Consider the following 13,505-nt stretch of genomic DNA (forward strand, 5'->3'; position numbering starts at 1 on the left):
GTGCACTTAACCTTTATATAAAACTCCCTCTTTACACAGGAGTTTCTGTGGATTTGTTTCTCTAATGTACCCAGACAAACACAACGTGTAGACTTCTCCAGATGGAATATACAGAATTAAAGTTGACTACTTCTGTGGGAAACTCTAACAGAGAAGCTCAATGTAAGCAGTGAACACCAGGCTGGGGAAGACCCTGGTCTTAATAAGATAGGTTGACAGTGGTGGCAACAAGGGACTTTAACATCGCAACAATTGTGAGAATAGTGCAGGCCTGTGCAGTGTCTGGCTAGGCAGTATATAGGGTCACAAAGAGATAGAACCCACTCAGATGGCACCCAACAATAGCAACAATAATGCCTGGCATCGATGCACTTTGACACAGGTTTGTCATCAGATGTTCATGTGTTTTTAATTATGTATGATAGCGACAACACAGATGCCTTTCATTGATGTGCTTATGAAAGAAGCTCTCAAGAAAAGATAAATCATATACTTTCCTTAGGAAAAGAGCCAAAATAGTGCCTATGGAGCAAAGTGGAACAGAAAACGAACCAAGGAAGTTGGGCATTGGTAAAATTCCATACCTTCTTCTGGGCAGTAGACATGTAGGTATATGTATATGTATAGTCTATGTATATGTAAAATGTCATTGAATTTTACTCATATTAGTGTATTTTATTTACTTTGCTGGGCATAGCACACACCATTATGCAAGGAAAGTTACAGTAACTCTGAAGGAAATCTAAATTCTACTTCCATCTTTGCTTCTGAGTTTCCTTTGAAAATGCACATCCTAAATTAAGGAGACTGATTACAGCACTCTTAGTGATAAAAGTTCTTGCCAGGCAACCTGAAAATAAAAGTCTCAGCAAACTCTTAATCCTTCGACTGTTTTCATCAGATGGCATTTGACTAATTAGCCAGGTTTTCCAGAGAATCTGAGTACACATCTGAGCAATGCCTACTGACCAGGGAATGAAACTGTAGTAATTGTCTTTCTTCTGGGTATCATGTAGATGTACAATTTTCATCATCAATGCAAATTTTTCTTTCCTGATTTCATATCCCTTTCTCCATTTAAAAGCTGTAAAGTTTGGTAATTTGCCCTGGGAATTCAGGATACTTGTGAAAATGAATAATGTTTCATTATATTGTAATCACCTCTTATGTGGCCTTTTATATCTCATCTGTGGGTTACTAGTTTATTAAAAATTGCTCTAGAAGAAAATTAAAAATCTTTAGCAAAAGATAGTGCTGGAATAAGATGTTTTGTTTTGTTTTGTAAGACTCTGCAAATGTAGAAGATGCTTAATTCCCTCCAATCCTACCAATGTGTAAGTTGAAACAGAATTGATAGAAACTGTCGCATAATGTTGGACTAGATAGCATGATGAATGATTAAACTGAATCTTAGATTATGCACATAGCTGGATCAATATTTTATCTTGAGGAAAAGTGTTCCACTGGGGATATCACAATGGTTTGGGGGCATTGATGTTCTTTAGAATACTATACTGTTAATTAAAGTGCTGTTGATTCCAAATAATATTAGGATATTTCCAACAATAATAGTGGTGCTATTTATTAAACATAATACTAGATCTTTCCAACGATAATGTAGGTGGTATTGATTCAAAATCATAATAGGGTTTCCTAACAACTAATGACAGCTAAAGTAGTGTCTTCCACTGCTTTTCAAAAAGATACTATAAACCTCATGTGAGAGCCACTAATTTTTTACTCAAAAATTTGTCACTTAAATTACCAATACCTCTTTCAAATCAAAAGCTTTTTAAAAGCAAATTCCTCTTACCTTATTATTGAAAGCACACAGCATATTTATATTTATTTATAAAAAATAGATTAGTCTATTTAACACCTCTGCAGCTACTCATCATAGCAACCTGGTTATTTCAATACATTTATAAAAATAGATAAATAAAAAGCAAATACATTTAGCCTTTTCTCAATGTCGATGTAACCTGATCAGCCCACGTTTCACTAGTACTTCTGTGGACAATGTGTCAGATTCAGTTCTGTGTTCTAGAAATGCAGTGGGAAAATTTGTGCTCACATTTCAAAATGGGAAAGAGCTTTTTAACAGAACTCTTACAGTATCAAGTGTATAATTATAAACTAAGCAAAGAACTTTGGAAAATAAAGGAACAAGTGCCCTGTGAATGTAGGATCTAAAATTCTAGAGTCAAATCTCAAAAAAATTGACACTTGGAACAGAGCTCTATTGCCTAGTAATCCATTGGGAGGTTGTGACAGGGAGAATTTCAGGAGCAGCTATTGTCTCAGACACTTGCCAGCTTGATTTCAACAGAGGGTCCCTGTGGGGCAGCATCAATGGAATCCAGGTCAGATGAGCCCCTCAGGAACAGAAATTAGAATAGCAATACCAGTAGGGGAGAGGTAAGGTGGTGAGAGGAGGGGAGGAAGGGAGAACCAATCACAATGATTGAAACATAACCACCACCACCACCCACCCACCCCTGAGGGGGATGAACAATAGATACCATGGGGAAAGAGACAGCAGTCATTGTAAGACATCAAAATAGTAATAATTTATAAAGGGGTGGTGAGGGGGGTGGAGGGAATGGGGAAAAAAGGAGCTGATACCATGGGCTCAAATAGAAAGTAAATGTTCAGAAAATAGTGATGGCCAAATCTGTAAAAATATGCATGATTGTTATAAGAGCTGTAAGAGACCCCAATAAAATAACCTTTGAATTAAACACACACACGCAAATAAATAATTGTTTCAGCCAAGAATTGTTCATTGATATTAATAGTAGGGCTTAAAGGGTTTAAAATTAACAAGATATTTATATAAATTCAAAATATTTTTTGAAAATATATGTCATAATTGTAAATGAGAATGTAGCAACTTTACAGTAGGAATTATCGACCACATGATCACATGCACATCATCATGGGATACACTGAGAACACAAGGCCATCACTGTGGTACCGCTACCCAGAATGCACAACCTGTCACCTCAAGATGTAAGAAATTATAAGGCCAAAATGTGAATATATGAGAATTCTGGATGAAGATAATACAGAATTTGTTACCAGTTTTGTTTTTTCTTGCTACTTTCCTGAGTCTGAAAATATACAAAAATTAAAATTAAAAGGAAACCGAGCTGATTCCAGGAACCCAAGTGGAAGGTGAATTATGAGAGTGACGAGTGCAACGAATGTATAAGGGTGCTTTGCTCATTTGATGTATGCACAGATTGTGATAAGAGCCTTATGAGCCCCAATAAAAAGATTAAAAAAAAAAGAAAGAAAGAAAATGATTAGGGCAAAGAATGTACGGATGTGCTTTATACAATTGATGTATGTATATGTATGGATTGTGATAAGAGTTGTATGAGCCCCTAATAAAATGTAAATAAATTTAAAAAAAGAAAAAGAACAGAAATACTTAGTACCGGCTAGCAAATTTTCGTGTATCTCATCCAAGCACCACTTGTCTTTCCCACCCTTCATCATTGCACGCGAGACCTGTGCCACTTGTACAAGAGGTGGGCACTAGCAATCTGAACTGCGGTGTGCCAAAAGCTGTGAGCTTGCCTTTCAATCTTTCAATTTTTATTAAAATTACTTTCACACACACAAAAAAAGGAAGTACCAAATTATAATAATTTTGTTTCTTTTTGCTAAATTATAATAAAGAGAAATATAAGAGTACTAACTTGGAACCTAAAAGTGTAGGCTTGAGTCTTTGTTCTCCTGCATAGGCCCCGTATGCATTGGACAACTTACTTAACCTGTTCAAGCTTTGGTTTCTGAATCTGTACAGTGACGGTATTAACATACTTCCTACAGTTTCTATGAAAATTATGTGCTATATGTAAAATGATGAATACATTTAGTACTAGTTATGAGGCAACAGAATTGATCAATGTAAAATGTATTGCAGTAGTAATAGGAGATTCTATATATTGGATTAAATAATGCCCCTGTGGCCCTGATGGGTAAGCATTGGTTGTTACCTGCAAAGCCGGTCATTCCAACTCACCTGCTGCCCCCACAGAGAATAATGAAGCTCCTGCTCTTGGAAAGATGGAAGGTCTCTGAAACTCTTGATAAACTTACGATACGTTGAAAAGTGCTGGATAGCAAAAGGTTTTCAGGTAACCCAATTCTTCCAAGAGCCCATTGAAATAGAGAACCCCTGTGTGAGTTGCAAGGGAACATTCTCATCTCACTCCCCTTCCCAAGGTGTCTCCAAATTCCTGGGTCCACCCTGTGTGCAAGGTCAGCAAGCACCCTGAGAAGTGAATCTAGAAAGACAGAACAAACACATTTACAGAGATCGTATTATAAGTAGCAGCTAACTTGGTGCTGATATTTGTAGCACTTGCAGATCATGAGGTACCAAGACATCCAGGCTTCACTGGTCACAACACCAGCTCAGAGCACAAGGGACCTGTTATTTCCCAGCGATCAACACTTTTTCTACCTATAGGACGTCACCTGGTTAAGTAAAGACTCAATTTGCATATCAATGGATTCCATTTCCCAAAATTGTTTATAATTTAAACTGGTGCTTTTGCCATCAAATACAATGTTTTATTCTTTTTTAAACATCATTTTACTGGGGGCTCCTACAATGCTTATCACAATCCATACATACATCCATTGTGTCAAGAACATTTACGAATTTCTTGTCATCATCATTCTCAAAACATCTGTTTTCCACTTGAGCCCCTAGCATTAGCTCCTCATTTTCCCCCTCCCTCACCTTTCCCCCCTACCTCATGAGCCCTTGATAATTTACAAGTCAATATCATTTTGTCATATCTTACACTATCCAGCGTCTCCCTTCACCCACTTTTCTGTTAACCGACCTCCAGAGAGGAGGTTATATGCAGATCCTTGTAACCGGTTCACCCTTTCTAGCCCACCTTACTTTCACCCTCCCGGTATCACCCCTCTCACCACTGGTCCTGAAGAATTCATCTGTCTTGTATTCCCTATGTTTTCACTTCGCATGTGTACCAATGACATCCTCTGGTCCAGCTGGATTTGTAAGGTAGAACTGGGATCATGATAGTTGGGGGAGGGAGCATTTAAGAATTAGAGGAAAGTATAGTATGTTCCATTGTTGCTACACTGCCCCCTGACTGGCTCATCTCCTCCCCGAGACCCTTCTGTAAGGGGGTGTGCAGTTGCCCATGAATGGCCTTTGTGTCCCCACTCTTCACTTCCCCTCATTCACAATGATGTGATTTTTGTTCCTTATTGCTTGATACATGATTCCTTCGACACCTCATGATCACACAAAGTGGTGTACTTCTTCCATGTGGGCTTTGATGCTCCTGTGCTAGATGGCCGCTTGTTTACCCTCAAGTCTTTAAGACACCCAGACACTATCTTTTGATAGTTGGGCACCATCAGCTTTCTTCACCACACTTGCTTATGCCCCCATTAGTCTTCAGTGATCATATCAGGAAGGAAAGTACACAATGATATGATTTTCACTTCTTTGATGACTGAAACCTGATTCTGTCAACACCTCGTGATCACACAGGCTGGTGTGCTTCTTCCATGTGGGCTTGGGTGCTTCTCAGCAAGATGCCTGCTTGTTTATCTTCAAGCCTTTAAGACCCCTGATGCTATGTATTTTAATAGCTGGGTACCCTCAGATTTCTTCACCACATTTGCTTATGCATCTATTTGTCTTCAGTGATTATGTCAGGAAGATGAGCATCATGGAATGCCAGTTTAATAGAAAAAGGTGTTTTTGCAATCAGGGAGTACTTAAGTGGAGGCCCAGTGTCCATCTGCTACCTTAGTACTAAACCTACAAATATATGCACATACGTACATGCCTGTATTTAGATCTCTATAAGTGCCATTTACCCCCTAGTTCTTTCCTCTATTTCCTTTTACTTTCCTCTTGTCCCACAATCATGCTCAGCATTCATTTGTGTTTCAGCATTTCCTCTCAGGCAAATGACAACAGCACGTATCACGCTGTCCCCTTTACTGAAGCAGACTGCTACAGAGGACATTTCTGGGGTCATATGGTGGGGAAGCAGCATGAGCTGAATCTCCCCAAAATGGAGCGAATCAAGAAGAAAACATACTTGGGTAAACAATCTGGAGAAGAAGACAACTGGGCTGACTGTTTGGGGGGACAATTGAGAGGGGGTGTTGGGTGGGGGAAGGAAGTGGTATTAACAAACTCAGGGAACAACAAGTGGTCCAAAATCAGTGGCGAGGAGGGTGTAGGAGGCCTGGCAGGGCTTGATCAAGGGTAATGCTTTGTTCTTAGTTCAGAAAATGTCCAATGTCCTCCAACTGAATGGTGAGGTAGGAAATGTCCGTGAACTCTCAAAGGCATCATGTATGTGGTGTCTACTCCCTTTCCATGCACAAGATGAGCCCAGTTAGATCATTTCCCCATTGTCCCAGGCAGGCACTTTCTAGAGCTCTCTCCGTTGGTTTCGGCAATAAAGCAACCGCCTTATACATCATGTCCTGTTTCAAGGAAGAAATCTGCAATCTATCAGCTTTCAAGGGCTGAGTGATAGGAATAGGAACAAAAAAACACCTCAAATTGAGGCTGGGTAGGAGCAAAGTTGACAACAGTTTTGGAGAGGCCATTTGTTTGATTTATTTATTACCTGTCAGCACAGTAAGAAAAGGGAATGGAATAGAATTTAGAAATCAGTAAAGAATTCAAAACGTGCCCTTATTAAGAGAACATTTCTGAAGACTGTAAGAGTCCGACCAGGAGTCATGTTGGCTCCCAGTTGGGTGACCATGCACATGATCAACTAAACTGAGACCTCCTGGTAAATAAAGGCACTCTATTAACAGTGGCACTAACCCAACAGACACCAACTGGGACTGATTAAAGCAGTGTTGAATATTTAAGGCAGCCATTTACTCTAATTTGGCCAGATGACTGACAGACTATCTATTGCAAGGCCTTTATTTTAGAATGCTTAGAATATACAAAATAGAGATTTTAGCACTCGTGTAGATCGATTTTCTTTCCACTTTACAAATTAAGACCCCAAACAGAAAAGAAACTATTCAACACCATGAAATTGTAAAGTAGAAGAGTTCAAAGAGCCTCTTTTTGGTACTGCTAGTTTTGCGGGAGTTGGAGATTGTTCCCAAACCACTTCGTGTACTGAGGACAGGTAGATAGAATAAGAAAAGCTAGATTATGATAGTGTCTGTTCCTTTCGCTTCTGCACCTTCAAAGAGTGGACCTACATATTGCACCTCAAGCTACTGCCTACTCTGATGATTTAGACAGTGCTCCCTGAGTAGACGTTGTACTCATATAATGAAAGCTCACACATGAAGCCCGATCACTCCTATGATGAAATGCCATGTGCACACACAAAGGAAACCTGTCTGGACCATAATCCAGATATATCCACCTAGTAGCGCCCCCTGTTTTTACAACCCAGAGTGGAAAACCAGGTCTCTTTGACATGTGTCTACATATTTGCTCTTATTTAATAAAGGAGCAGGAAGAAGAAGAGTGTTGTCCACTGGAATCAGATTAGCACAGAATCCATTCCTCACCGACACAGAATCAAGTGTGGCTACTGAGCTCCTTCAGCCGGTATTATTAACACCGAGTGTGTAGATCCCCTGGCCTTTGACAATTTCAATGTTTTCTTCATTTACCCTATTGTTGCCTATAGGTCCAGCTGTGAAACTCTTTGTTTCCTCTGCATTGAAGTGCAGCTCACACTGAAGGCCATGGTCTTTGATCTCCCTTAGTGCTTCAAGCCCTCTTCACTTTCAGTGACTGGGCTAGGTTAGATCATCTGCATAGCTCCCGTGGTCTGGGAGCCTTCCTTCAAGTCTGATGGCTCGCCCTGCATCACAGAGTCCAGCTTCTCCGATTATTTGCTCAGCACACAGGTTACATAAGTATGGTAAAGGATACAACCTGCGGTGAGATTCAAATACTTTAACAACTGGTTCACAGCCCTGATTACCATTTTAAATATATAAAAAGAGATATTCTGAAATGGAGTTTATTATTTTGCACTATTAATACTTATATAAAACCAATATGAGAGGTAAACAATACTAGATTGTGTTATAAGAAAAAGTTGAATATGAATGAAAAAAAATTAAATCATACCTGATGAAACCCAATAAATCTGTTATGTAAGACATTCTCATATTGCTTCCTGACTGCGGTTGTCACTTGGCGTATTCTTCACTTGTATCCGAGCATTATCAGCTGTGTGATTGATCCTTAACCACCTTTTCCCTTCAGGAGGAGGATCCCCTTCTTTTAGTGCAGGACAATTAGACAATAGTCATACATTAGAAACAGGTAACTTCTCTTCTCTGGACATATTATGTTCATCTTTGAAAAAAAACACCTTTTCTGCTTCTGCTGAGCTTACCACAATTGTTCTGACAATACTTTTAGCTCTTTGAACACTTTTAGAAATTGCACCATTCATTCATATCTCTCTGCATAACACAAAGCAGAAATAAATGACAGTGTAGCCCCTTCTAGTGGTTTTGGAATTTTTTCTCTTTATGTCATATGCTTGTTTCCTGAAGTAACGAATGCAAGGAAATGAAAAAAATAGCACTTCATCAAAAGCATAATGAGTTTTATGAGATGAATAAATATTACAAGCATAGTTCCATATAATTGTTTATACCTATGAATAGAATGAACATTACTGTGAACACTAAAAATAATGATTAAAAATTAAGAGTAAAGAATGCAAGTGTGTGATTTCCATATAGGTAGCCACCCATCTTAGACATAAACTCGTGACAAGTACCCGGTTCACCAAACTCAACAAAAAATTAGGTAGCACTTCTGCTGAACTGGTTCAAGCTGGCTGAATCTCACCACTGGGTACAACCGTGACGCACACCTTCCTGTTCATATCCCTTATTCTGTTCAAATGACGACCCTGGGCTGCACAACAGAGTCAAATGCCTTCAGTGCAGCTTAGCCCACTTCCTTCGTGACCATTGATTCTGGATCAGATGCTACTTCTTTGAAATGTTCTGTTCAGCTCCTTTTTTATCATCATTTCTACCATTCACGTTAGTTATTGTACCTTTATGAGCAAAGTTCAGGATCTCTTCTAGCATGTCTTCTTTCCTTTGAAATAACCTTTGCTTCCTTCGTGTATTATGATTTGAGCAACATTATCTACAGTTTGTTGTTACACACTGTCAAATACCTTGACCTGGTCAGTCCTCCCTTGATTCAAGTCAAGGTCCATCTGATATTAGCCATGCTATCTCTCATTGCACATCCTCTTCTGAGTCACACCTGAATTTCTGGCAGCTCTCTGTGGATGTACTGCTACAATCATTATTGAATGATCTTCAGCAAAATGTTACTTTGTTTCAAAACTAATTATATCATTTAATAACTTCTGTATTCTGCTGGGTCACCATTCTTTGGAATAGATACAAATATGAATCTCTGCCAGTCACTTGATCTTCCAAATGTCTTGGCATAGATGCATCCAGTGCTTTAGCAGCATGTGAAACACTTTGATGGATGCTCTGTACTTTTCTGAGATGTGTTTGTCATGGTGGTCTGCAGGGTATATGCTTCTTCCTTCACTCCACTAGTCCTGGATCAGGGGCTCCCTCTGGTGTGCCCATGCACCTCTCTCCTGCCAGCTATGAAAAACTGAAAATTGTCCTTATACATGTTTTTATTCGGGTGTAGAAACCTAAGGAAAACCCCAATTTCCATGGCAATTAAGTTACTGAACCAAAACATTTATATGGGAAAATAAAGAGGAGAAAAGGTCCATGCAAATATTGGGCCCTTAGAAAGTGCCCCCATCAAAGCACAGAGAAGGAGGAGGTCAACCTTCAATTCCACATAACAGAAAATCCTGTAGAAGAATAAGGAGCTGACACTGAAGTAAAAGGATACTTAATACTTGGGAATTCCTTGAAAATAAATTTGTGATATTCATTCTTTTTTTTGACTGACATCTATTTGTGTGCGGACCACACAATTATCTAATAATAGGCTACAATCCAATAAATTCAGGTGCAAGTCTCTCCAAATTCTGGATTGTTCAGGTATCAAAATAGCCTCTCTGTACAATAACATGGAACTGAAATGAAATGTGTGAACTGACTTTATTTTAAACTACTAGTTATCTTGCCTGTTTCTAATGCTTCCACATTTCCCTTGTTTTTTATTTTATCCACAATCACATAGTCAACAAGTGACAAAGGCAGGTTTCTGGCCAAAGCCTTTCGCTTCTGTGTCTTGTCTACTTCTCGTTGGTATGCAGTCAACTCTTCCCACTGCAAAGCTTCCTGAATATCAAGCAGGGGCTCCCTTTACACTGAGTTGTATCAGGTCTGAGCACAGGGAAATGGCGTGAAATAGTGGATATTTAGAGGCTTTGTAGTCAGAAAAATGTGGAGTTGTCAGATTATGGATCTGGTACTTACATGGATTGCTCTCTCAGGATAATGAGGGAACTCACATTTAAGTCCTGTGGAGAGCAAATGAGCAGACATATGGAACATGTTGGCAAGACTGTGCAACACAGAGTTAAATTAAAACCAGACTCACTGCCATTGAGTCACTTCTGACTTGCAGCTACCCGACAGGACAAAGCAAAACTGTCCTGTGCGTTTCTGGAGACCAGAAGCCTTTTCTGAGGTAAAAAGCCTCATCGTTCTCCTGAGGAGCAGACGGCAGTTTCAAATTGCTACTCTGCGATTAACAGCCCAATGAGTAACTCATTAAGCCACCAGGGATCCTTCCACACAGAGTAGATATCAAACTAATAATAATTAGTGCCAACTTCCATTTCCCTCTAATTGTCAAAAATGGGGTCTCCTTTTTGTTTTATATATATATGTATGGTGTATGTGTGTTCTTCTCTAGTACCATTAAAAAAAATCAAGACATCATGGGAAATTATTTCCAAGAAGGAAGCAATAAGGACAAAAGCAGCAGAGAAAGAGACCAGATACTCTGGGTCAGAGGGTCCCATGGCCTTTCACAGGCTACTCACACAAGAAACTAACAACGCCCCCCCCTCCCGACACACACTCATCTGAGAATGACAGTGCTGAGGTCCTTGAGTAAGCAGTTGGGGCCTCCTGGTATCCTGCAAAACTAATGAGGACACAGAGTTTCAGGGCTCTTTATTTGTACAACAGCAATGACAAGGTATATTCCCTGATTCTCCACAGCTGTGACCTTGTCAGCAATCCCTGCCCCTTTGCAACATCCTGTGAAACTCCAAAAAGATACTGTGACACAGAAGGGAGGTTTGGAGCTCAGAAGCCCACTTGCAAACCACTGTTTAACCCCAGTCTGTCAGGAAAGGATTTCTGGCCATCGCCACATATGCGAAAGGATGGCATGGCTGGCTGGTTATGACTGATCAAGATTCAATGGCTGCAGCAGGAGAAAAATAAGGCAAATGCTGTCGAGACTCTTGGTAAATGTTAGAGGGTTTTCGTATTAGGAAGAGTGAATGTGATGTCCCCCAGCAGTGATGTAAATGGACCGGCCCACCTTTCTCTCTCTCTCCCCATTGTGTGTCTACTCCATAGACCCTCTTTGTGACAGGTAAACAAAATGACCTTCACAATAGATTGACTTCATTCATATTGAGGTGCTATAGTTGACACACACCCTTCCCCATTCATAGTCAAATAATGAAATACTAATGCAGGCCCTACTAAAATAGGAGGGGACAACATGTAACAAGAATTAGACACTAATTTGAAAATATGGCAGATATATCTTCACACATGATTATTTACTGGAAATTCAGAAATTCATCAGACAAGGTCCTGTCTCCAAGAGTCGAAAATTTATGAACCTGAGATGCTACCTTTATGCAGGCAGATGAATAACAAGGATTTAATGAATCATGTTCAGACATAAATGCTGCACAGAATCAAAAATATAAACCCCCTAAATTGTTAAGTCTTGTGAAGGTACTCTTGGGTACAAATCAGCAGAATATTGCCAAAATGAAATACAAATATTTTTTTATTAAATATTCCATAAAACTGAATTTAACCCAAGTATTGGACCCCTTTGACATGTAAATGTTACATAAGTGTACACTGGGCCACCCTGTTAAGAAGCAAAGCACATGAAAGCAGTCCTACCCAGAGCACGCCAAGTGAAACTCACTGCCATCAAGTGAATTCTGACTCAAAGTGACTCCAGAGGACAGAGTAGAACTGCCTCTGTGAATTTCCAGGACTGTAAGGCTTTATGAAAGTCGAAAGCCTCATATTATTCCCACTAAGCAAATGGTGGTTTTTGAACTGCTGACCTTGAGGATAGCAGCCCAACATATAATGCAATAAACCTTCAAGATCCCTTACCCTGTGCACTATCAAGTTATATTTGGGATACCTTAGGACAGCGGTTCTCAACCTGTGGGTCACAACTCCTTTGGGGATCAAATGACTCTTTCACAGGGGTCACCTAAGACCATTGGTAAACACCTATTTCCGATGGTCTTAGGAACCCAGACACTGCTCCTCGACCCTCTCCAGGGGAGTCTTCCCACATGCATATATGCCCACATACAAGTACCCGGCATGAAGACTGCTACCCATGCTGCACCATGCTTCAACACCAAAATTTCATTTATTTATCATTAGAAAGAAATATTCCACGATGCATAATTACATAGTGTTTTGTGATTAATCACTATGTGTTCATTATGTTAAATTTGTAACAGTGAAAATGCATCCAGTCTATCAGATATTTACATGATGATTCATAAAAGTAGCAAAATTACAGTTATGAAGCAGCAACAAATATCATTTTATGGTTGGGGGTCACCACCACATGAGGACCTGCATGAAAAGGTCGCAGCATAAGGAAGGTTGAGAACCCCTGCCTTAGGAGTGATCAGACAGAGAAGGGGAATTTCTTGTGTCCTGGGCCTGTCGTGCATGGTTGCCTCCCAGGAGCACTAGCTTTCTGCCTGCTTGGGCACTGTCTCTTGGAATGTAAGATTGAACTGGAGATGGCTCATGTAACTCCTTTTGTGTGTGTATATTATGTGTAACCTATGTATACCATAAAATGTTCCACTTAAAACATTTTAAATACATAATTAAGTGACAATTTCTTATATTACCTGGCTGTCTAACCATCGCTACTAGCCAGGTTCAAGTGTTTTTTCATAACTTTTAGCAGACTCACTCAGGGAAACCTATTTTCACCATTAGCAGTTTATAGTTAACACTAAGGCCAGGACAGTTCCAAATGGGGCAGTAAAAAGGATTTCAGTGAAGGGCATCTAAGAACTCTAAGAAGCCCAGACACCAACGTGTCAGAAGGTAGACTTTGTAAGAGACCCAAACACAAACATGGTGTGGCAATGGACAGGAAAATAGACTCTTGCATCAATAACCCAGGCATGCACCAATAGAGCCTGACTCCAGAAGATGAAAAGGAATGAGTCTCTGGAGAGATGACAGAGCTGGTTGGCAACCAAGAAGATTTGTCC

This window comes from Tenrec ecaudatus, chromosome 15, assembly GCF_050624435.1.
Source record: "Tenrec ecaudatus isolate mTenEca1 chromosome 15, mTenEca1.hap1, whole genome shotgun sequence".
Taxonomy (NCBI): domain Eukaryota; kingdom Metazoa; phylum Chordata; class Mammalia; order Afrosoricida; family Tenrecidae; genus Tenrec; species Tenrec ecaudatus.